Here is a 25,948-nt window from a genome sequence, read left to right on the forward strand (position 1 = left end):
CAGGGTTGGCACATGGGATTCATTTTATGTTCCAACTTGAATATATTTGAAATGGTTACCAAAAGCACTATGTTGAGCAGGATTTTGAAAGCGCATCTGGACTTAATGGGAAAGGGTGTCATAATTGATTTCTGATGTCTGCCATGGGTGTAGGTTGGGGATAATGGCAACACCTGTATCTGCCAACCCTGAGTTAAGGCATTGCCACTCTGGGAGTTTTTTTTTTTTTTTTTTAAGAAACGTCTTTTACAATAATACATCGATGTTAACAACTTGTGGTAAATATATCTTACCAGCAATTGGTAACTACTGGAGATAGGTGAGATTGAAGAAAAACAAGACCTATGGATCTGGCCCTTGGGGTTGCTCACAGAGGGCAGGCTCAGTTGGGGAGCTGCAGAAGTGGTGGGTGGGAGTCTGGGCCAGCAAGAACTGTCAGGGCAGAATGAGGGCCTTTGATGTCTATAGCTGAGCTATGGCTAGCACCAACCAGCAGAAAGGATTCAGAAATTGGAGGTGGGAAAGCACTAGAATGACCAGTTGTCCCAGTTGTAAAACAGAGGTAGTCCTGGGCAGACTAGGAGGATTGGTCACCTTAGAAGGCACTAAGAAAAATTTTGCATGTGTCATAGTTTAGGATGAACTGTTGGTCAGTGTATTATTAAGCTATTGCTGCAATAATGCTACACAACAAACACCGCCCCCCCCCCCAATTCTTAGTGGCTTACAACCACAAACATTTCTCTTTTGTGGCTCTGTAGATCTGCTGTGGTTTGGCTAATCAAGCCTGGGCCCAGGTGGACTACAAGTCTCCCCTGTGTGATTGTCATTCTGTTTGAACCTGTGTTTTCAGACAGGTTTGAACCTTCTTCAGACAGGTTCAACTTCTTTCAGACAATTTCTTCTTATAGAAATGGAGAAAACAAGAGGCCAAGGCAAATTGTGCAAATACACTTAAAGCCTTGGCTTGTGTCAAATGCACTAAGGTTCCGTTGGCTTAAGCAAAGTCATGTGGCCAAGCCCAGTATCAGTGGGGTAGAGAAATATACGCCACCACTTTCTCTAACTCCATATTCCTGAAGGTCATGTGGCAAAGTTCATGGATGGATATTCCTTCTATAAGGAGGGAGTGAGGAATAGGAACAACATTCAGTCTATGAAGTCAGTAAGTAATTTGTGTCCAGATCCAAACAAATGTATCTGTCTTTCTCCAGTGCTGGCATATTAGGTGCCCCATAACTGTTTGACAAATGAATGAATACCTCTAAAATAGCATTTTCTATAATAAAGTGGTGCATGTTCCCATTTTTTAAAAAGTCACCTGGCCCCTTTATTATTAGATATTAGGAGCCTCCTGAGGGCTGCTATAGATCAGATGTCCTAAATGGCTGTTAGGAAATCTTTCCTTACTCTGACCTACAATTACCCCTTGTCTGTGAGGTTTTTTTCTCTCAGCGTTTCTCATCCTCCAGCTAGACAGCAGGCTCCTGGAAGACAGGAGAAGTATGAGAGCTGTCCTTGGCCCTTCCCATACCAGGAAGACATAGTGCCCTGCATATTCCAGGGACTGGTGTTAATTGTCTTTGATCTCTCTTGTCCCCTCCAGCTCTCTTCCACAGCACCTCTCACCCCCCAGTGGTTGGCACATGACTGGCTGGTGTTGCAAAAATATTTCTTGACTTGAAAATGAGGCATGTGATTTTTAAACTTTTTTATATTTCAGAATTAAATGCAAACATTATTGCCACCCTCCCTTCCCCCACCCTCTGTCCCCATAGTCAGTGTGTGTGTGTGTGTGTATGTATGTGTGTAGTGGATTTCATGAAATCATTCTAAATGTTTGCTATGATCCTAGCATTACATTTCCAATTTTGGATACGTTTGAATTTTTTTTTTTACTAAGCAATGAAAAGAAGAGCTAGATGTGGGAAAAAAAAGTACATGAAAAGTTAGCCTAATATTAGATGATCCTGCATGGAAGCCGAGCCTTCTCTGGCACACAAAGGAATTCAGAAGCCCCTATTTCCCTTACCAAACACTCAGGTGGTGTGCTTTTATACTTAGCGTTCAAAGTACCCAGGAAAGAGTCACAGAGCACCTCTGGTCAAACGTGGCTTTCAGCTCTGAAGACTTCCAACAAAAAAGTCTGAGCTTGTTGCACAGCAGAAGCCACAGTTTCCTTTCAAGCTAGAAAATTTATTCAGAGACTCAAAGTGAAGCCAGCTGTGCTCCCTATATAGGCACGGGGTACCAGTGTTTACTCCTCTTTACACAAAGTTGAAGGAACGTAGCCAAACACAGGTGTCTCTCCCTATTTAAAGTAGACATGTTCCTGAAGAGTTGGCTGTGTCAACATTCACTCTGAAATTTTGAAATTCTATTTGGAATTAATTGTTGCTGTGTACTAAGAAGTTGGCCTAAATAAAATCCTCCAAAGTATAAAAAAAAAAAAAAAAGAGTTGGCTGTGTCATAAATTTCATCACGTAGAATTGTGCTTTTTCCACTGACTTCAATAAAACAATGGAAAAGACTTTCCAAAAACATGTGGCCTCTAAATGCTGTAATACCACAGGACAGAATGAGAGACTGTGAGGAAATAGGAAGTTAATTGCACTTAAAGAGAATTACAGATTCTAAAGGCTTTACCTGGATGCTGAGCCATAGAAGTTGTTCTGTGATGTATTGCTGACACATATTAAAATCCCAAGGATGAGATTGGGGTGGGGTCAGCTCAGGGGTTTGCTTTCCTTCTATTGAGGTGTTTCAGAGTTGTACTTTTTCCCTCCCCATGCTGCCTTCCTCTCCCCTTTACCTCCTATTGTTCTAGCCAGGTACATTGAGAGAAAATATGAGTTCTCTTCAGCACTTTTGACCTTTTTTCTATTTTCAGACCTTGAGGAATATAACACATTCCTGTCATTATCAATAACCCACGGTGACTGATTTTTCACTGGGTGAATGTCTACAGGAGGTTCCTGTGTAGTTAGAAAAAGTAACTTCCCTTCCCCCACCCCATGTGATCACTGTTTGTGACATACATAAATCAATTCCTATTTGTTTCTACTCTGTTCTCTGATTAACTTGGTCAGTCACTCCTTATACCTTTATACCATTGTAAAGTGGACATAGGGATACTTGCTCTACCAAAAAGTGGGGTAGTTCTGTCTCCTACATGGCAATTAGAAATGTGTGGGATGTTGTTTGGGTGTTACAAGGACTGGGTAGCTCCTGGTATTAGTGGGAGGGGGCCAGAGATGCTAAATATCCTGCAATGCACAGGACAGTCCACATAATAACTGGTTGCAAAATGAGCAGCATTGCAAACAGATATGAACATTCTTTGAGAAGTCTAAAATTGCATATGAATGCAGAGGAGTCCATAGCTCATGTCACTGTGCCAGTATTCCTGAGAGTACTGATGCCTTCTGATGAGACTGGCTTCAGCTATGCTCTTACCCATCTTCAAGAGGGAAAATCCTTCTTGCTGCTTGTTGAGACGAATGGGTTCATTTTCTATTCATCTAAGCCCATTTAAGAAAATAATACTGCTAGTAATCATCATGATAAGAATAACTATTCTTAAATGAGCACTTACCATTCCCTAGGTACAGAACCATGAAATTTTCATGCTTTAACCCATTTATTCTTCCGGACAAACCTTGGAGCAGATAAGATTATCTAGCACAGAGATAAGGAAGTTTTGGCTACCAAACCCTGCATAGTTGATTTTGAATTAAGAACCAGATCTTCAAGGGGAGGAGAGGGTGGCTCATTGCTTGGGTAACGAAGTGTGCTTCCTCTCCTCTTTTTGCTACCCCTAGCCCTTCCAAACAATATTAAGCAAATAAACAAAAAGAAAACAAAGTGTGAACTCTTTAATAAAAGCATTCAGGGCTACCAGTTTAGTTTACACACATAGTGTTCTTCCCATCTCTGGAGATCACCCCACACGTAAGGCCTAGGTGTGATTGATGCTCCCAGGAGCAGAACAATGTGGCATTCCCGAGACTCCTCGACGGTATCACTTGTCTGAAATGTATATGGTCTCCAACTCCCACAGCCCCCTTTGATGTGCCCCCATGATGCTTTGGGACACTCCCAGCTGTACTGTGGAGGTTGCTTTTTGCTTGGTCCTGGTTTGGCAGGTGGGGTCAAAATGGCACCTAGAATTTTCATATGTTAAAGATAACATGTATGTGTAAACACTCCTTTTGAGTGTTTCTACTCTAATTTGTGAACTGGGAGATGTCTGTAAGATGAGTTATTTAACATTACAAGTATTTCTTTCTCTGTGAAGAGGAACCACCTTATATAAAGATCAAATTTAATTATAAGAATCTATGATGTCATTATGGTATGGGTTTGTTGAAAGCCTAATAACTGGATTATCACTGTGGGCTGTCATTAAGTAGAACATCACTGTAGGTTACAGGAGTGGCTTAACTTGAGTCATGGAGCATTTTCTGGGTTTGTTTTCCCCAGAGTCAGGCCACCCTCTTGTCTGAGGTAATTTTTTGTCACAGATTGTGTACTGGGATGTGCCATGTCCGCATTTGTCCATTTTTATTCCAGCAAATAAGAAAAGCTGCTTTTTAATCTGTTTAATTCATTTTCACAGATCAGTGCATTTGCAAAAGTAGAGAGCAGAGACATGAGGTGAAATGGGGAGTCTTGACAAAAGCAATTGGCAAAGGCGCAATTTATAATAAATGAGAATCTTGGAATTCTATTGTCAAATTATGCAGACCTTTCCAGAAAGAGTAAGTCAAAGCAGATCAGATAACCGGCTCACAATGAACAGTGACAAAGAGCAGCATTGCTCCCGTCCTGCCCTCTCTATTGGTTTTCCCATGGGTGTCCACGTGGAGAAGCCTCTGGGTCTTTGGAGGGGATTAGTGTGACTGGAAAGGAGAGGCTGGGTGTGAAGGGAGGGGGGTCTGTTGTTGAGCCCCCTTTGAGGACTTCATTCCTGTTGCCCAGCTGCCCAAGTTCTGCTGGATGTGCCAAAGCCAGAAGGTGCTGCAAAAATACCTTAGTTGGACCCAAGTGAATTAAAATGACTAGTTCAGTCATTATCAGGACTTCTGACAACAAAAGAGGCACTCAAGGCCACACAAGGAAAAATACTCTGTGGTAAAAGGAAGAAAATCTCTGTAGTATAATCCCTATGATTTTGCACCTGAGAGTTCAAACAGTGATGCATTTGAGACCTGAATGACTCAAAGATGTTCCTGTAACCACACAAATGTGTACTCTGGGGGCCTGGCCATAACCTTGATATGTGAGACTGTGGCCAGTCCAGTGTTCCAACCCTGGGCTGGATCTCTGCCTCTGTGTCCTGTTGGGCTTCCGCCTGGATCCATTCTGCCCCCTTTCATTTCTGGCACAATGCTGTTGTTTTCCAGTCCAGAACCCAATGTGGTCTTTGCAAATCGGAGTGCCATATGGATAGGAAAGGAGGTAACATTGAGCCATCTCATTTGTCCTCACAGCATTCGCTTGAGGTAAGGAAGGACAGGGATTAGAAATGACATTTTAGAGAGACACAGTGAAGCAGGAGGAAATCAGGGATGAAGATCAGGAGATGGTGGTGATGGGGGACAAAAACCCGACTTCTAACAACCAATCTTAGACCCTTGGACTGGATGAAGCTGCTAGCGTACAACAGGGAAACAGAAAAGCTATGTTAGTAGTTTTGTTTGTTTGTTTGTTTTTAATAATCAATAGACCACATCCCAGCTAAAATTAATGGGCAAATAGAAACTATTTCTCTCTTTGTAACATTTGTCAAGTCAGATTTTTTTTTAAAGTGCCCTGCTTCGTCAAAAGCATCTGGAAAAGCAGCCAAGCCATTTCCCACTGTTGCCCTTTAGTTCTGACAAAATAGAATTGCAAACTGAGAATGTGCATGCCACCTCAGAGAGCATTACTGCTCCAGTCCCCAGGCCCTCAGAGCTGCCTTGTAGCACTGAGCTAGCCCTGTCTGCTCAAGATCAGTGGTCACCTGGGTGCTACCAGGCTCTGCCAGGGAAGGGTCTCAATACAAATGTCAGGCAACACAGCCCACCAACCCAGGCTCCATACCCAAGTGCTCAGCCCAAGTGTTCTAGAAAGATTCCTAGGGAGGGAGCATTTACTTGCAGAAATATTGTTGGCACAAAAGAGCCCGTGCCGAGATTTTAGGATCCATATATAGTTCATGTCTATTACAATGGTCTTGGATCTCTTCCTCTTAATTGCCATTCATTGTCTCTCCCTAGAAGCCTCTTACATTGACCCTCTTGATGGCAGAACATTGTAATGGAAAGAAAAAATCTTTGGGCTGAGAACTCTGAGACCTGCATTCTTTTTGATGGATTTAATATGTTTTTTCATTGTTAAGCCATTGGTCTGGTAGGATGAGAGGTGTCTCCTGATTTTATTATGGGAAATGTCATTTTTCTTCTTTTATAGAAGATGTCGCGGGTAGGAGTTTATTAATTAATTAATTTACTTTGGCTGTGTTGGGTCTTCGTTTCTGTGCGAGGGCTTTCTCTAGTTGCGGCGAGCGGGGGGCCACTCTTGATCGCGGTGCGTGGGCCTCTCACTGTCGCGGCCTCTTTTGTTGCGGAGCACAGGCTCCAGACGCGCAGGCTCAGTAGTTGTGGCTCACGGGCCTAGTTGCTCCGCGGCATGCGGGATCTTCCCAGACCAGGGCTCGAACCCGTGTCCCTTGCATTAGCAGGCAGATTCTCAACCACTGCACCACCAGGGAAGCCCGGGAAATGTCATTTTTAATTAAAAACATTGGTCCTAGCCTCAAGGAACTTCCAATCTAACTTAAGGAAAAAAGACATACATCATTATTCTTTAGTTACTTAAAAAATTAATATTTGCAGAATGACTTTTGGGTGGTCAGTGGAAGGGTTGCTTTTGCTTGCCAAGTTAATCCAATTTCAGTGCCTTATTTTTTTTTAAACCCTATTGAAACACCTTGTTTTGTCTTTGCGGCACAGCCATTGCTAGTTGTAGACTTTCAGAGCTAAGGGGACTTGGAGTTTAGTTCTTTTTGTAGATAAGGGCATTCAGACCCACACACATCATTGCATTTGCAGGTGTGTAAGAGACATCCTTCCCCAATGTATCAAAAACTTACTTGCATCTTATGAGTCATGGTTGCTGACTGAAGGAAGATGTAAATATTGAATTTTCTTTAGAGCAGTTATGTCATCAAAAGAGAAAATACATTATTTTGTTCATATACGTATAGTATAAGGCATTTTCATTAGAAAATTAGAAGTGAATATATAGTAATATGTAATCTGAAAAAGGTAAATTTTGAAAAATAGTTGTGTTCACGCAAGCAGTATTGCTTATCACTTCCCATAAATATGTAATGAAAGTATAGAAAGTGACCCCTCCCCAGAATTCTTCAGTGAAATTATACATGGATTATGCACATGAGCAAATATGTTCAATAACCTTTTAAAGTCTCACATAACCCGACTGTGCTTTGCAAACACTGGGAGCCCCTTCAGAAAGAATGACTTGTAAACAATTTTCAGAACCGCTAAAAGGATTTCAAAGGTTTTTTTCTCCTTTACCAAAGAAAGCCTCGTGAGAGGAAGAGGAGCAGGCAGGGGTGGGGAGTGTCAGAGATAAGAGCTGCTGCTGCTAGAACCCCACGCCCAGTGGCTGGTTAGTGACTCAGTGTGGAGGGCAATTGACAGAGAAGCTCAGCTGGTGCCTTAAAAAAAAAAAAGGGAGTGCAGATCTGCTCTCAGCAAGTAACAGCCTCCATCGCTTTAACCTGGGCCCAGTGGGAGGAACTGCCCTCCCTCACAGCCCCGGCAGTCCTCTGGCTACCCTTGACTTTCTGATTTTATCAACACAAAACAAAGAAAGGGCACTGGGAGGAATGGGTGGGAACTGCCCCAGGCTGCACCCTAGGCCCGCATCTGAATGGGAAGTGGGCTATTAGTCCCTGAAATTGCTCTCTGGGTTTGCCTTGGACTGTACAGTTCTTTTTTGTACTTATATACTTTTTTCTTTTTCTTTTTTTTTAATAACTTGGTTTTGAATTGGCCAGTGGACCTGTTTGCTCAGCTTGATCTAAATTGGCTTTTGGTTCAAACTTCAGGTGGTTTTTCCGTTTGACTATGCTCCTCTCTCTCCAGGAAGACAAGTTCGCCCCTATTTAGCATTTTTGCTGACAGAGAACCAGCAGGCTTGCTGTTTGAATCTACATCTGAATGTACTATTGGCCAAAAAAAATAAATTAAAATACAAAATCACTCTTTTAGATTCGTGGAATTTGGTTGCTTTATTTTTGGCCCCAATGCTTCTCTGTCATGTTGTTTTACATTTCTCTGGAATTCACTCTTCTGTGGCTCTTTCAGCAAATTTTCTCTGCATTGCCAGCTTTTGTGAACAAATGGGAGGCAGTTTGAGTTTTGAATAGAGTGTTCATCCATCACAGTACAGTGACAGGAAGCACCTATGTAGGAAGCACCACACATAGATCCTACCTCTGGAGGACTGCAGAAATTGTCTTGAAAACAAAATTATCCCTTAATCTCCTAAATCAATCAAACCTCCACACTTAGTAGTGGGTCAGTGATGAACCTATGTATGCTCCTAATAAAGTAATAATTAATCATTACCTTGCAGATGCAGTATTACATATTAAGCCGGGGTAGTTCAGAACAATCCACAGAACATTAAGGATAAAAGCTAGTAGCTCTCCTTCCCATAAGACAATTTCAAGCAACATTTTTCTGTAAACTTAATTCTGGGATTCTATATTTGATTTCATGTTGATAAACAAATTTGGGAGAACAGAGGTTCACAAAAATTGTGCTTTACAGAATTGCCAGGGTAATTGTGGTTATGTATTGATCTAGCTTAGAAGTTATAAGTGAAATCAGGTGGCACGAGTGGATGGACAAAGAAAGACAGTATAAAGAATTAGTGCTATTAAAGAAAAAATACAGCTTGACAGTAAAATGGCCAAAACAGATTTTATTCAGGAACTACTGCAATAAGGGTAAAGAGACCTCAGTATAGAACAGGACTCAATTCTAAATACACCATGGACAAGTGGGGATTTATAGCCAAGGAGCAGGATGGGGTCAGTGAATGGAAAATTACTAAGAGAAAGCATGGGATGGGGAAGGATATTGGTTAAACAGACCTAACAGGATTCTTGAAGGCAGGCCAGGGTGATCAGATATCACCTGGGGAATCGTGTGGGATGAAAATTTGATCAGATATGGAGGGTGATCAGATATGAGGATGAGGGACTTTCTCTAAATTGACTTAGCAGGATTCCTGCTAAAACTGGGCGATAGAGGCCCAAGAAAGAGGTATACTAAGGCCAAGGCCCAGAGGTCTCGGAGCCTGATTAAAGTTTAGTCAAGGACAGAGTTTTGTCACTGCAAAGATGTCTGATTATTGCTTTAACTGGGCTAGGCTAGGTATACTGTGGTTAAAAAAAACCAAAATTTCTTTCTTGCTGACCTTTGTATGTGGGTGGGAAAGGAAAAAGTTTGTTTATACAATCACTCAAAGAACCTAGATGATACAATCTTTTTTTTTTTAATTGAAAAAAATTTTTTTTTTTTTTTTTTTGGCCACGCCGTGAGGCTTACGGGATCTTAGTTCCCAGACCAGGGATTGAACCTGGGCCACGGCAGTGAAAGTGCCAAGTCCTAACCACTGGACTGCCAGGGAACTCCCTACAATCTTACGATTGGGTTTTCTGAAACCATCTGCCCCCTTTGCTTACCAGGGCAGGGAAAGAGACTAGAGAGCTGTGCAAAGAGTTTGCGTTGTCTTACCCAGAAGGGACACTGCCACGTCCTCTCACAGCCCATTGGTCAGAACCAGTCACATGGTCCTATCTATTTTTAGACCCTGGGGCTGGAAAGAGTATGTGATAGAAGGATGCTTAATGAGGATTGTTGTGTGTTCTACATTTACACTTATATGTATATGCTTTCCATTTCTTTTAGGAGCAAGGGCAAGAGAAATATTGCAAACATGGAGTACAAATACAGGGAAACTCTTAAATTGCCTGGGATGTTTCTTGTTGTAGTTTCAATTCAGCACAATTATTAGAACATATTTAAAGCATCAAACAAAATAGTTACATGGACTTTCCTTACTCCAGGCACAAAAATTCTCAAATAATGGATATTGAGATTTCCTATTTCCAGGAGTTAGTGTCCTTTGGACTTTAGTTCCAAAAACATTTTGAAAGGGGACAACTTAGGAATATTCTTTTTAGAGTATCCCCGTTTTGGGGAAGTGCTATAGGGAGGAGTTATGAACTGTACCTGGAACTGCAATAGACTAGCAGTAGTGGTGCTTTTGGCCAAATTGATATATATATATATATATATATACACACACACACACACACACATGTATATGTATATATGTATGTATATATGTGTATACAGTTGACCTTGAACAATGCAGGGGTTAGGGGCACCAACCCTCCATGCAGTAAAAATCTCCTGTATAATTTACAGTCAGCCTTTCACACCCCAGTTCCTGTGCACCTGAAGATTCAACCATCCCCAGATCATGTAGTACTGTATTATTTTCTATTTTAAAAAATTCACATATAAGTGGACCCATGCAATTCAAACCTGTGTTGTTCAACGGTCAACGGTATATGTGTATATATATTATATATGTGTGTATGTGTGTGTGTGTGTGTATAAAATTGAATGTGTGTAGGTGGGTCGTGCTTCCTGCAGGATGGCATAGTGACTCCCTATGGTATACCCCAGTTCATTTCCTAATTTTGTTATCTGATGGGACTCCTGGACTTGTTTACCCCTGTGGAAATGGTTGAAGAAAGCCCCTCTGTGGGGCTCTTTCTCTAGCACTCGTTGCAAGTACGTAAAAGAAACTGGTTGCCTTTCAGTAGTTTCTTAGCAAACAATAGGGAGATTTATGAGTTATTTCAGAGAAATGAGTGAATAAATCGGACCTACAGTACAAACCCTGCTAACCCTGGCGGTACTGGACACTTAAAACGTCAAAAAAGCCTCTATTATGGCAAAAGGAAAATTGCAATTATGTAAATAAGGGGTTTCACTATATTACTCGTGTTAATCTCTTATCCCCAAAGGGGTAAATGGTTTTAGTGTATGGTGTACAACACAGAGCCATTAAGTCCATAAAAGCAGTATTTACTGGGAGAAATAGAAAAGTCTAATTTAATTTAAAACTGATGCATCATGGGGAGCGTCTGGCTTTTCAATATCATGCTTCAGAGCCATGAAGTGGAGCAGATAAGGTTCCCCTGCTGCATGTGAGGCAGTGAGGCCCACTCATACTGTGAGCCCTCAGAGACCCACAGGGCAGCGTCCACGTTATGATGTGTCTGGAGCCAGACCATTTCTCTTTAACCAGAACACACGATTGGGAACAGAAAATTTTTGATATCCACATGTCAAGTCGGTTAGAATTAACTAGTTTGCTGAGCAGCTGAACCAAATTTTACAAACTTGAGCTCGTTTGGGGTCCTAGATTCCTTTCCGGCATGCTGATTTTCAAGCTGGTGCCCATTATGCTGTTCGTATTAAAATGCTATGAAAGCAAAGCATTTTGTGTTGAGTAGTTGAGCAAACTCTATTATACAGTAATTATACTATCAGTATAGAATCTAATTTTATATGGAGGAGGGGGTTTTAACCAAATGAAAGAGGAAAACTAACGAACAGAATTTTTTCATTATCACTATGGGATGGTAAAATTGCAGAAATATGTTCACTTGGGAGGCTATTTTTAAGGCTATTTCTACTAAATAAAATTAACTCCAATTTTGCTGGATTTTAACAAAACTTAGCCACTATAACAATGAATGTAAATTCCAAGGGGTTGCCTCCATTCGATGCTTATTGAGCAGGCAAAAATGTCTCCGTCAATGACCAGTCATAGGCACCATGCTATTTTAAGCATCATTGAGACTCTAGGCCTCAGGTCACAAGTGAGTAGGACCATCTCAGATGTAATTCATGCTGACTATGGGGATGTTGGAAGATGAGGGAGGGGGAGGGGAAGACCTAGTTAGCTGTAGTATCAACTGACATACTCAAGTTACTTATGAAGTAATAAGATTGGTTATATCATTTACTGGATTTAATTAAATATTATTAAAAGCCTACCATGTGCAGGACATTCTGTTAGGGACTGTAGGTGAGTAAGAGTAGGGAATATATAATCTACTGTATGTCATTTTATTCGTTTATTGGTTGCTATGTAAATATTAGGAATTAAAGTAATTACAAAGAAAGGGATTATCCAGTATGTGGATTATCCAGACTCTTTACTGCTCCTTTTCCTCTACTTTACAATTCAAATCTATCTCTTCAGGGAGAAAGATGAAAAAATAAATGGAAACAAATGACAAAAGCTCATTTCTTGCTTGTTAGCAAACCTGGAAAACTGGGTAGTTTGGAGCAAGAGAATGTGCCAGTTAAGAGTCATAGACTAAGCAATTTTTGTTTGTTTGATGCTTATTGACAGATAAGTAATGTATGTATTCATTTGCTATACACATAATATATGTGCAAAGACATTCATATATACAAATATATGATATTAAGAATATGCGGTACATATCCTGCACGTGCTTAGGGCTGTGTGTCGCATAATGTCTATGGTCTGTTACAGCTAAAGCAAGAGAAAAGGCAAATACAATAATCAGGTTTCAGTCTGCATTTCCACAGTAAAGGGCTGTTATTTGTTTGAAGCTCTACACTTGGATGCAGGGTCAACACTGAGTCTGTGAGCCTTCTGTGAAATGTGTGGTTTGCACAATAAAACATACTTGTGGAAAGCAGATTTTCATTTATTTAATGAGTATTAATGCATTAATATACATTGGGGAACTTAACCAAAAAAATCTTCATAATAAACTAAAATCAGAAACTGGGTGAACTCGTTTGCTGCATTGTCCTTCTCTGACACACTTCGTGGTGGTGAGTCTTCTGCCAAGAAATATGCCATTTTTGCTGGTGTCCTTCACACTGGCTTCTACTTTTCTTTCTCAAACTTGAAGAGAAGCTCTACTTCCAGCAGGAGTTCTGAAGGCTTCCCAGTTGCCCGGAATCTCAGAGGAGGAGGGGCTACCCCTGGGGAGAGGGTCAGGACAAAAAGGGGAGGTTGCTATTACCTACCCTTTCCTTTTACATCGAATGGCCACATCCCCTCAGAGGGAACTTGGCAAGTCTTGCAGCCAAGGGCTCTTCCTGTCAAAATCTGATCCTCTTATCTTAAGCCAGTAGTTTCCAATCTTTTGAGATATGAATGATAGCACTTTTCAACCTAAAAATGTTCGTGAACTCCTATATGATAGCAGGTTTCAAGTTTTTATCATCCTTTGAAGTCATGATCCTAGAGAAAGAGCTTCCTCCTCCCCATACTCAGGAAAGCTATGGGAACGATTCGTATTAATTTGTGTCACATATCCATTCATTCCTCAAACATCAAGTCCAGCTCTCTGATGGATCAACCCCCATCTAAACCACATGGAATGGGCCCCTGACAAAAAAGAGCAGTTTTTTAACCAGAATAAAGGAGATGGGATGATGAGCTGGCAAAAAAAGTGTATGTTTACCCACATTTACAAAAGTACTTTGAAAAATCATGTAACAATATACAAATGTATAGCATTGATTTCCTCCTTTTGTTCTGCTATATATTTAAAATAATGCTAAAAAAACCAAGCAATTATGTTAAATGTAGCATACATGTTAGCATTGTGTTGTACTTTACCAGTTTTTAATGTGTTGTAGAGTCAAATATCTTACTTTTCTATTTAGTAGCTCAAATGTCCACCTGCTTTTAACAACAGAAGTCCCAAAACATCTCTCTTGGACTTCCTATTAACCCTGATTTGTCCAGAATGTTCCCAAATTGATTCTATCCAAAGAGAGTCAATCCCTGATGTCCTTAGGTATTCTTTCTTGCTTTTGCTCTTGTTGCCATATAGTGTTACTGTGGAAAACCAGTCCTGCATGTCCTAATGATGTTTGTCTCTTCCTTGTGTTGGATCTGCTGCTTCACCCCTGCTGGAGCTTCAGTGGGCTGTGTCTTGGACTCCAGGGCTCCAGCTCACATGCACAAATACTATTTACCAACACTTAGGACAGAAAGGACTGATTTCCAACTTCAGTTTAATGCTGTGCAGGAGCTGGCCATTTCGCATGGGTTTTTTGGCCAACAGGATAGATTGCAAGACCATAAGCCCCTGTTTCTGGAAAGTTTTCCTCCGGGAATCTTGGGGTCCTGTCTTGATACTAGACCTTGGCCATGCCCTGCAGTTCTTGCCCAGTAGTGTCTATGCCTTTGAGTCTTTGTAGGAACCTGAGTAATTTTCTCTCAGAAGCCATATGGGCTCCTTAAGCAAATTGGTTTATCTTCTCCTATACTAAAGAGAGGAACTGCTTTTCCTCCCAAGTCTTTGGGAGGGGGAAGTTTTTTTCTCAGGGCAACGGGGTACTTTTTAACTTAAATTTTTACAGAACAGCCAGACTACTCTTCCAAGAACAACAAAATCTTCCCCAAGGAGACTTTCTCTTTCCAGATGGTAAAAGGCTGGCATACTTATTAAAAAATCTCCCTCCCTGGGAATTCTCTTAGCACAAATGTAAACCTGGATTTCTGCCTCAAGTTTGCCCCTCCCGGTGTGTTCCCCGTTTATGAATGAATGGCATCTCTTTCTACCCAGCTGACCAAGGCAGAAAGCTGAAAGTCAAGTTTGGCTTTTTCCTTTTTTTTTTTCTTTTCTTTTCTTTTTTTTCCTTTCTTTCCTTTCCTTTTCTTTTCTTTTCCTTCCCTACTCCATTCAAGTAATTAGCAAGTGTTGTCATTTCTACTTCCTAAATATCAATTGATTCTATCCCTTCCATCCTCTTTCTTAATCTCGCCTCTGGATTTCTACAGCAGGTCCTTCTGACCTAGTGTCCATACTGCAGCCTGGGCTTTCACTAAAATGCAGATGTGATCATGTGATTCCCCTATGTACAATTTATAGGTGGCCTTCCATCGTTTTTAGGCAGGATTCCAGAAACAGTCTGGCATCCTTCTCATCTCTCCAGCCTGTCTCTCACTATTTCCTTTATCACAATCTTTGTTCTGCTTATACCAAGTCCTCAGTCTTATGTGGGGCTCCAGGCTCTCTGACTTCCGGACCCATTGCTGTGTAGTTCCCACTCTCTGGAATCTTTGCTCCCCAGTTCCCTGTCCTCCGTGTTATGTGTGTTTCTACCTAAATTCAGATTGTTGACATCCCCCAGCCTGGTTGAGATGCCCCTACTATGGATCCTGTATATTCTCTACCATGTCACCCTGTGCACCACTGCTCTTTAAAGTGCCTTTCCCGTCAAGAAGACAGCAAGCTTCATGAAGGACACCCGCCATGTCTGCTCATGCACTGTCAGGCTCCCAGAGGTTAGAACAGAACCTGGTACATGATGGGCACCCATTACATATTTAGTGTAGCGAATACATTAATACATCTTGGAAGGCAGCATGGTCCAGGGGAGAGAGTTTTCACTGACAGTCAGGAGGTGTAAATTTTTGCCACGTTTTTTCACTCCCTGTATGATTTTTACGTAAGATGCTACATTAATTTTCCACCTAGAGGAGGGATCATGCCTTGTTGGGATAGAATGTGGTCTTTAGTCAGGGGCTCCTGGCAGAGAGCTGGGCTTCTGGAGGCAGCACTCAGGAACTCTTTTTGATTAACTCTCACATTTTCTACCTGTGGCTCTAACTACTAAGGGAAAATGTGAATGCCACTCAGTCACCTCAGAATATGAAAAAAAATGTATTTGAAGGCCCCTGAGTGAGATGACTGATTAGGTTAACTCTGAATTTACAGTACACTTGAATTGAAATAATAGTCCCAAAGGTAAAATTATACAACAGGAATAATGTTGCAAGCTGGTAACACCAACTTTCTGACCTAAAGATTGTCTCTTTTCCTTCTGGAAACTGTATTTCCACCAGTAACATTCAGAAAGCTGCTTATCTGGGCTGGAGTTCATGTGATTAGGTTAGACACGGGGTACACAGGCAGTGGCTATTTGTACTGATTTCTCCTCTTAAAAAATGCGTTTAGAAAATGATTCGGTTCCTGTAAAGTAAAATACACATCTGTCTTTTTACAGTGCATTTTTAAAATGGCAAATCACAAACTACTGACCTTAAGAGAAATTCAGTAAATCATTAGAATGCTGCTGCTCGCAAACCCAGTTCTGACTAATCCCTCACACTTGGCATTATCAGATACATTAAGACTTTAGTCACCCTTACCAACCACCTAAATATTGCACACCCTGGCAGCCTTCCGCTAAAGGTAAGCCTCTGGAGCAGGGCGATAGGATTTTCTTTTGACACCAAATGTATTACTTATGTGTTTATTTTCTGGGGTGGAACCCAAATCCCTGGTTTCTCTGCAGCCCATGTGCTGGAGTGTGCCCATTTGCCGAGAGGCACTCCCGGCTGCAGAATGGCTGGTGGGCCTCTCATGCAGGGAAAGTGAGTGTTAGATCCTCGACTTAATTGTTCGTACCTGAGAAAGTAATAGAAGGATTGACGGAGCCAATACTGTCACCCTCAGACTAGTATCATTTTGAGGTGGATGTAAAGATAAATACTTTTATTTTACTTTTTTTTGGATGGTGGTGATTTTTAAATTTCAGTCATTTGAATTAGAAAACTAATCATCTCATTTTAATAATTCAAATACTGCAGATATATATAAGGTAACAATTAAAAGTCTTCTCAAGTTGCCTCCTCGCCCACTCATATGCCACCATATACTTTTCTAATTTTTATTTTGTTGTGATTATAGGCACATGTATGAGATCTTTGTTTTCTTTCTATTTAAAAATATTTATGTAAGAGGCTTATAGTAAACATACTATACTGCTAACTTGCTTTTTTGTTTGTTTAATTATTTATCTATTTATTTATTAACTTACTATGTCATGAATTTCTCCAGTCATTCTCTCTTCTGAATTCTATTATAGGACATCTGCTCTGTGCCATGAATCTGGCATCTGTGGACCCTGGTATGGTCCTGTGTTCATTATTTCAGTTCATGCACTTCTGTTTTCTCTCTCCAACTACGTTTGAAGACAAAGATGGCATCATTTTTCTCTTAGTGCTCACCACTCAGTAACTGACCGTTTAGAGCAGTTTTTAACCAACTCTTAGGGCTGAATTTCAGTTTAAATAGATTCCTTTTTGTAGGCACATGCTTTGGAGCCATGTGTTTTGTGTTCTCTGGCCGTGAACCAATTATCACACCTATGTGCAGAGCTAAATATCTGTGCAGCCAAAGTGAAGCAGATAATTATGCAATTACTCAGATAATTCAGGGAAAGAAGGGAGTCTGCCTGAATGACTCAGGTGATCCTGGCTACTGTACCTTGAATAGAAGGAAGGGAATCCTTTCCTTTAAGATGTTTCAGAGCTATGGGGATGAACCCTCTTGGGGGTGGAGTGAGTTTTGTGGATGAGCAAGAATTCTTTGTAAAGGCTTCCCAGGTAATTGTGAAAGTCACCTTCTCTATTTGAAGATCGTTGTTACAGAAAGTGGTTATGTAACCTGGCATTGTGCTAGAGGTTGGGAAGGCAACGATGAGTAAAAATACTCCCTCTAAGGCCTTTGGGAAAGGACACATTCTTGTCTCTCCTAGTGTCTGGAAGCCCCAGGTGTCCCTTGGATTGTGGTAGCATAACTCCAGTCTGTCTCTATCTTCACATGAACATCTTCCCTTTGTGTCTGTCTTCACAGGTGCTCTCCCTGTGTTCTGTGAGCAAAGTTCCCTCTTACAAGGACACTGGTCATACTGGATTAAGGCCAACTCTAATGACCTCGTGTTAACTTGCTTACATTTGCAAAGTCCCTAGTCACAAATAAGATCACATTCATAGGTACTGGGTGGGTAGAACTTCAACCTATCTTTTCTGAGGGGACACAGTGAAACCCATAACAGAGTCTAAGGTTTTACTCCAGTGGGGCAGACAGACATTTACTCAAATCATCAGAGAAACAGGTACAAAATAACTAAGAGAGAAGGGGAGAGAGACAGGGTGCTCCAACATCTCATTCAATGAGGATTAGACCTGGTTTGGATTCTGGGACAGGTATGCTTGGACTGAGTAAGTGTTATGTAGGTGCAGAGGGGAAGGCAGAGCAATCAGCACATGCAAAAATACCTGGAGAGAAGGATGTAAGTACCAGAGACTAGAGGGGCTGGAGTGGAGAGAGCAAAGTGCTGAGGTGAGGATGATCAGTGCCAAGAGGTTAGCTATTATCAGACCATTCAGGGCCTGGAGAGTAACATTGGGCATTTGTATCCTCATCCGAAAACAAGCAGGAAACTATTGAAGGGTTTAAGCTGTGCTGGAGGTTGGGAAGACAATGATGCCTTAAGGGTGACCTCATCTGATTTGCATGTCATAACCATCACTCCAGCTGGAGCATGGAGAACAGTTGGGGGCAAAGCAGACTGGGTGAGGGCACATTCAGTCACATAGGAAGCTCTGGCAGGTGAGAGATCATGTAGCTTACACTGGGGAGGTAGAGCTGGAGATCTGCAGAAGAGGGAAAATTTTGAAAAAAATATTTGGAGGATGAAACAAAATAGAAATTGGGGGTTGATTGGACATGGTGAGAAGCTAGTTAAGGATGGCATGAAGATTCCTGGCCTGGGAAGGCTGGTGATGGCTCCTCTGAGAGAGGGAGCCCTGGAAGATGACCCGATTTGGGGAGGGAAGATTATGAGAGGAGCTTCCTTTGAAGTGACATTAAGACATCCAACAGGAGGCATCAAACAGGCAGTTGGATATACAGGGCTCTGTTTGAGGCAGCTAACACTTTGTTCAGCCCTGAACAAATATATTGGGTGGGAGTCTGGTCTCCCCTGCTCATGCCAAGGGGAGAATTCTGGGGCTTCAGGGCTTCCAGAACAGGATTTAAAAACACAAGGCAGATCATTCCCTTCTAGCCATAATAACTCTAATTTTGGTAGCTACCATTGGACAATGTTTGGGAGAGTCTGCTAGTTGGTTAAAAGGACCAATGAGTGGAGTATTTTAGACGTCGTTAACTGAGGGGACAGAAATGGTACACAATTCAGCAAATTTCAATTTTTCCGTGAAATATATTACTAAAATAACAGGGTGAGTAATTAGTGATCTCTAATTACTGTTCTTTCGTTTGTTTTTGTTTTCTTTTTTTGTATCAGAGATCAAGAGTAAACTACTTTTGGAAAAGGCAAGTGTAGTGCCACTTCTTTTAATCTTACAAGCATCCTCTCAACCTAATATAACTTTACTTCTCTTTCTGCCTCTTGAAAACATCTACTATCTCTCACCTATAAAATTTCTCAGCATTTTCCCTCAGCCTGGGAGGCCCTTGTAATTTGAGTATTAAAAAATGTTTGTTGCCCTTTTTCTTGCTGCTTGAATTCATCCAGGCTCATGGGCCAATGGCTTCCTTACTCAGCTGTTGTGCTTGGATCTCACTAATTAGCTAGCTCTCTCCTGGAAGAGAGCTCATTGCTTTTTCTTGGGGGTGATGTCACTGTGCTGGGAAGCTCTGCACCATCTTTTATTCCTAGAGCCTCTTTCTTGCACCCCACCTTCCTTTGATTATTCAGACTTTTTCCAAGACTGAAAGAGAAAAGCTGATAACATATCTCTTTCTCTAAAGGCTGGCTCTAATCCTGAGAAAATTTCTTTCCAGCTGGGAGGAAAGTTACCTTAGCAACTAAGGAACTAATTAACTCAATTAACTTTCCCCCTCCTCTTTTATCAATATTCAGTTAACGTTGAATCGCTTCTTTGCTCTGCTCTGTAGTTTTATAACCTTCTGAACAAATAGCTGAAGTGGAACAAGGACTGCAAGGAGCTGGGTGAGGAATGTCTCAGAGGGGCCAAATGTGCAGATAAAGGCTCAGAACCTGAAGGCATCTTCATCCCCCACCTTCCCTTGGCATATTTTAAGACCCCTGGATGCAATTTAGATGCAGCTGTTGGGAATGGAGGGGACAGGGACAAAACTCTGAAGTGACCAAGATTAAGTTTCTAGCATTCAGTAGAATGGGGCTCAGGAGCAGAAATAGGTAGATATAAGGAAAAACAAAGTTACGTGTTTTGAATTCTGAGTTTATGGACAGAGATTCATATTACAGTTGTCAAAAGTAATGGAGGACAATGAAGCAACACCACCAAAATTTTTTTTAAAAACCTGTTTTTACTATGAAGGTCAAGAAGTATAAAGGTGGACTTTCCCTAAAGGAATCAGCGGAGAAATGAGCTGGATACTAGCCTTATTCCTGTAAGCTGGTTTGGAAATCCACATATTTTCCTCACCTTTTCCAAATGCAGAAACAAGTTGCTCAATTAGAAATTCTCAGCGCTACATCTATGACTGCCTTTGCTTCCTAAACCTCATTGTCACCTGCCCTAGACAGTTTCTCCGTCCTGAACATGGCATATACTTCTTATCTACATCATCCTTTCTGGGAATGAATGGGGGTAAGAATAAATGCATTTATTCTATTCTATCAAATTAATCATTTAGGCAAAATGAGTGAATTGATACATAAAAATGCAAAATCATCTCAGTGACCCTTGTTGGGTGCTTACCACCTGTCATACTCGATGTACTTTGACAATCTCATTAAGAATACCCTAGGAAGGGGCTTCCCTGGTGGCGCAGTGGTTGGGAATCCGCCTGCCGGTGCAGGGGACATGGGTTCGAGCCCTGGTCGGGGAGGATCCCACATACCACGGAGCAAGTAGGCCCGTGAGCCACAACTACTGAAGCCTGCGTGCCTAGAGCCTGTGCTGCACAACAAGAGAAGCCACTGCAATGAGAGGCCCTCACACCGCAATGTGGGGGTGGCCTCTGCTCGCTGCAGCTGGAGAAAGCCAGCACACAGCAACGGAAGACCCAACGCAGCCAATAAAATAAATAAATAAATAAATAAATAAAATAAATCTTAAAAAAAAAAAGAAAGTACTAAGAATACCCTAGGAAGTAGGTGCTATTGCCCCCATTTGACAAATGAGGGAATTGAGGCTTGAAAATGTATGTACCTCGGTTGATACCACACACTGAGTCACCAAAGATCTGGGATTTGGATCCGGATCAGTTGAATGCCAAGGATGTTTACTCAGTTACCATGCTCTCTGCATGAACAGGGAAGAGAAATAATTCACTTACTAAGCACATGCCTTCAAATGCCATGTCCAGGGCCACTCTGACCTTGACAAGTTATCAAATAAAGCTTATGCTTCCAGAGGTACAAGTCAAGTGTGTATAAAAGAGCCTGATCCTACATAAAATTCCTGATGGTGAGATTCATCTCTTATTGTATAAAGCAGCTGTTTGTTTATGAGCAGCAACCCTGGGACTCAGGGCTGCTGGATTTAGCAAATAAAATGACAAGGTGAACATTTAAACTTCAGATAAACAACAAAAAATGCTTAGTGTAAGTATATCCTTTGCAATATTGGGGATATAATTGTATTAAAAAATTCATTGTTTATCTGAAATTCAAATTTTACTGGGTGTCCTGCATTTTATCAGGCAACGCTACAGGGACTAGGTTCTGTCATTGCAAAGCATGTGCTTATTCTTCACTGTCCTGCCTAATACTGAGCCCTACGACTCTGGGTAAGACCAGAAAAAAAAAAAAAAATCACACACACACACACAGCTGCTGCCAACATGCACATTGTGATCCAGAGCAGTGCCTGGGAGGATAGCAATGTGAGGATTTTGCCTTGGGCTGGTCCCAGCACCTCTTCTCTCCCACTTGGAGCTCCCTGGCTGAAGAGCCACACAATGTGAACCACACTTGGTTCTCCTCCTCCTCCTCTCTCATCTATACTTCCCTCCCTGATCCTAAACATACCCATCACTGCCTTCACATTCAGTACCTGGGCACACATGAGGCTGGAGTCAGAATTTAGATCTGGTAAGACTCCTGGAGGTTATCTCGCAAACGGGGAAACTGAGGACCTCATAGACAAAAAAACCCGAATTACTTGTTCGAAGTCACACAGCTAGAAAGGGGAAGGACTGGCACGGGAACTGATGCTTAGCCAGGATTTTTTCTGCCTTGTGTGATTTTGCTTTACCACACTGTGGGATCAAAGTTCTACCCCTCTGCTTCCTTCCACAACTCTCTCCCCTTCTCTGATGGTGATGATGATAATGATTATGACAACAGTTGATTTCTTCAGTCCTAAGCATTTTACACATAGTATTTTATTTAATAATTAAAATAACCAGTAAGGTAGCTATTTGTTGCTAAGGTTGATCCACTAGGTTTTCATGCTGCTAACTCCAATTTTTACTCTCCCCAAGAATACCTCAAGAACCACAGAACCCATCTTAAAATAAGTTAAATTTTCAGAGAGTTCGGTAAGCCTATATTTGTGCTTGTTACACCTGACAACTCCTTTTGCCTCTCGTTTCCAAGGAGTGGGACGATACTGCAACTGGGGAGGCAACCTATCTAACTGGTACTGATCCAACATACATAGTCTCCAGAGCCTTCCTAAATTTCCCTCCTTTCATTTTCTATTTATGCCAACATGCTTTGCAACTTGTGTGTGTTTATTTTATTGCTTTGAAAAGGTGGAGATAGTTGAGTGTGCATTGTTTTTAAGGAAGAATATAATGCAAACACTCAAGAGGAATTTCCTTTATGTTACACATTTACAAATAGTTTTATTTGATAAGATTAATTTGGAAAGAACTTGCAATTTATTGGAACACATGGGAATATAATAATTACTACCATTTATTGAGCACTAACTATCGGCTAGACACCGTGTAAGGTATGTTACCTAGTATACCTCTTGTTCTCCAACAACCATGGATATAGGCTTTATTATCCTAGTTTCACAAAATAGAAAACATGAGTATCTGAGGGGTTAAGGAATTTCCCTATGATCACATAGGAAGTGGAAATGTTGAGTATGGGACTCGGGATTGTCCAACTTGAGAGTCAATGTGCTTTCCAAATATTATTGTTTAAAAGGAAGTTGTGTAGTTGTATGTTTGGGAAAATACTTTATTTTCTCTTAGACTTTCACAATGCCCACCAGCATATTAAAGAGAGAAAATTCCTGCAACAAAGAAGTCTATTTGAATTTTTTTAAGCTCAGAGTTTGCATATAGAGCTTATTTGATGAAAGAGGTTTTTTTTTTTTTTTTTTTTTTAAGGGTACATCTATTAACTCCCTAGGGAACCAGTTTGGAATTACTTTACCCATCCCATAGTAGGGACCATGAATATACCTAGGATTATACAGGACTTAACACAGTACCATTTGTGGCTCAGTTAATGACTTTAAGAGAAACTATTACAATATAGAAAAGAAAATTAAGGGGCAGAAAAAATATTATAATATTTTGAAATATCTGAAATGCTGTCGTGTGAGAGACCAGATTGTGTCAAAGATCCATAAAGGGTAGAAATAGAACCAATGCTCAGATGACACAGGGAGATAGATTTTGGTTCTACTTAGGAAGACTTCCTAATAGAACTGCCAAAAAATGAACTAGACCATGTGTTATTGGAAGTGAATGACTGTAGGCTCCATGACTACTTGGTGAAAATAGCTGAGTGCTTGAATTAGATAACCTTTAAGGGTTTTGCCAACTAAGATTCTGTTTTTATTTAAACTGGTTAATCCCATTCAAAATATATCCATTTAATGATGAACAGTTGATCCACCAGTTTATATTTGTCTCTATAAATATAAAAATGGCCAATTGTATACCAAACAACAAATTACATGCTGATTTAAAAAAAAAAAAAACTCTAATTTTTGGCTGTACATACTACACTATATCGATGTGAAAGTCCACATTTCCTTCCAGAGATGGACATTTTTTCTTAGTGTGTGTTTCACTTTATGGGGGGTGGGGGTGTTGTCACTGACAGGGGCCTGGGATTAGGAGCAGTGCTGGTGGGCTAAGGGGATGATTTTCTGTTGTGTTGGTGTGTCAAGGTGGGTACTTTTGTTCTGTGCAGGTAGTGACAAATTTCTGAGAGGATAGATCTAGGTTAGCAGGTGAAGTTTCAAATCTCTTAGCTCTATTACTTAATTAAACTCACATTAACTATATTTATAGTGTTTTTAATTACATGTTGTCCAAACTCTCAGAGAAGAAGTTGTGAAAACATTAAAACTCTCTAGTCCCCAGGAACGTAAACACCCACCATGACCTAAAATGCTACAACAGCTTCAGGGGACAGAGCATTTGGGAGTTTTGTTGCTATTTATGGAACACAGTGATATGGTGATGGACTTGATTCCATTAGATAAGCTACAAACAATTTCAAAGTCAGGAAGTATGCATATATTATAAAACCGTGACCACAAGTATGAATATAACCCAAGCTACAAAACTGTTTTTTTTTCCTATTAATGTGTCTGCTGCCTTTTGTTTTTTGATGTCTACTAACTTGCCCAAAGACAAGCAGTAGCAGGCACTGAAGTTTTAAAAAATTATGAAAAAGACTGAGTAATTTGAGGGCCAGGTTTTCAACATTCCCTGTTGCAGGAAATTCCATTCCTTCTTGGATACCTGAGGATTCCTGGAGAGTGCTTTCATGTCCTGATCATCTCTTGTCACGGTCTCCCTAACCACCCCCCAGCCATACTCTGAACTGCTGCTCCAGTCTCAGTTCTGTAGATTCTTGTTATTCAGAATATGCCCCACCCTCACCAGAAGGCAGGGATTTCCTGGTCCCACCTCAGCCTGCTGAATCAGAATCTGAATTTCAGCAAGTTCCCCAGGGATTTGCACCTACGTTAAAGTTTGAGAAGCTATGTTCTGGGTCACCTTTTGCCATCTCATAAAGATGCTTTTTCCTTGTCCTTCTTTGTCCCAAGCGTGGACCAGGGGCTTCCTTGTCCCTGTTCATGGGACACGGAACTAAGGACTTCCAGGGACTAAGGAGGAAAACCAAAGAGTGGATTTAGGACATCTCTACTCCCAAGCTTGTCCAGGCATTTTATAGGGTCCTGTAGTGGCTGTCTCCCTCCTTAAACCTTAGTCTAATGCTACATTGTTTTTTTAAATTGAGATATAGTTGTTTTACAATGTTATGTTAGTTTCTACTGTACAGTGAAGTGAAGTAGGGTTCCTTGTGCTATACAGCAGGTTCTTATTAGTTAATGCTACATTTTTAGGGCCTACTTGCAGCTCAGATTAAAGTCACCTATTTCATATATTTTCCCTTTAAAACCTCAGGGCTCTAAGTCTCCTGCCTCTGGTACCCTCAGAGTAGGCCCCAAGTTAACATCATAACCACCTTTGTCCCCAGTCCATTCTCCTGGGCACTTCAGCTCTCCTGGTTCAACTTCTCCCTCTAGGCCTCGGCCGCCTTTTCACAGGCATAGCCAAAAGTTTCATCCCAGCATTTTCCCAAGCAAAACAGACTTCCTCCAAGGATAAATCATATACCATACTGAAAGGTGGAAACAGCTACAGGAAGATTTAAATGAATATATATGTGTATATGTGTGCGTGTATATATCTTGCTACACTTTAAGTAGAAAAAACCTGTAAATCTGTTTTTTTTTTTTTTTTTACAAATTTAGAAAAGAATGCTATTAATTGAATACCAGGTTTTATGGGGGGTATTGTTTCAAAACAATCGTCTTATTCTTTTAATCTCATTGCCTAGTTTCAGTTAAGTTTAGGCCTCCCAATTTATATTTCAGGTGATTACACTAAATTATCTCAGAGTTTCTTAGGAGATAGACATCATTTTCTCATAAAAGAGATTTGAAGGTAAAATTCAGACTTCATTTCTATTGCCTTCGCATCTCTTTTTAGTGGTTCCTTTATTCAGTTTCTCTTTAGCTAGAGTATGAGATATTTGAGGCTGGGCACTG

Source organism: Grampus griseus, assembly GCF_964374135.1.
Source record: "Grampus griseus genome assembly, chromosome: 5".
In the NCBI taxonomy this organism is placed as follows: domain Eukaryota; kingdom Metazoa; phylum Chordata; class Mammalia; order Artiodactyla; family Delphinidae; genus Grampus; species Grampus griseus.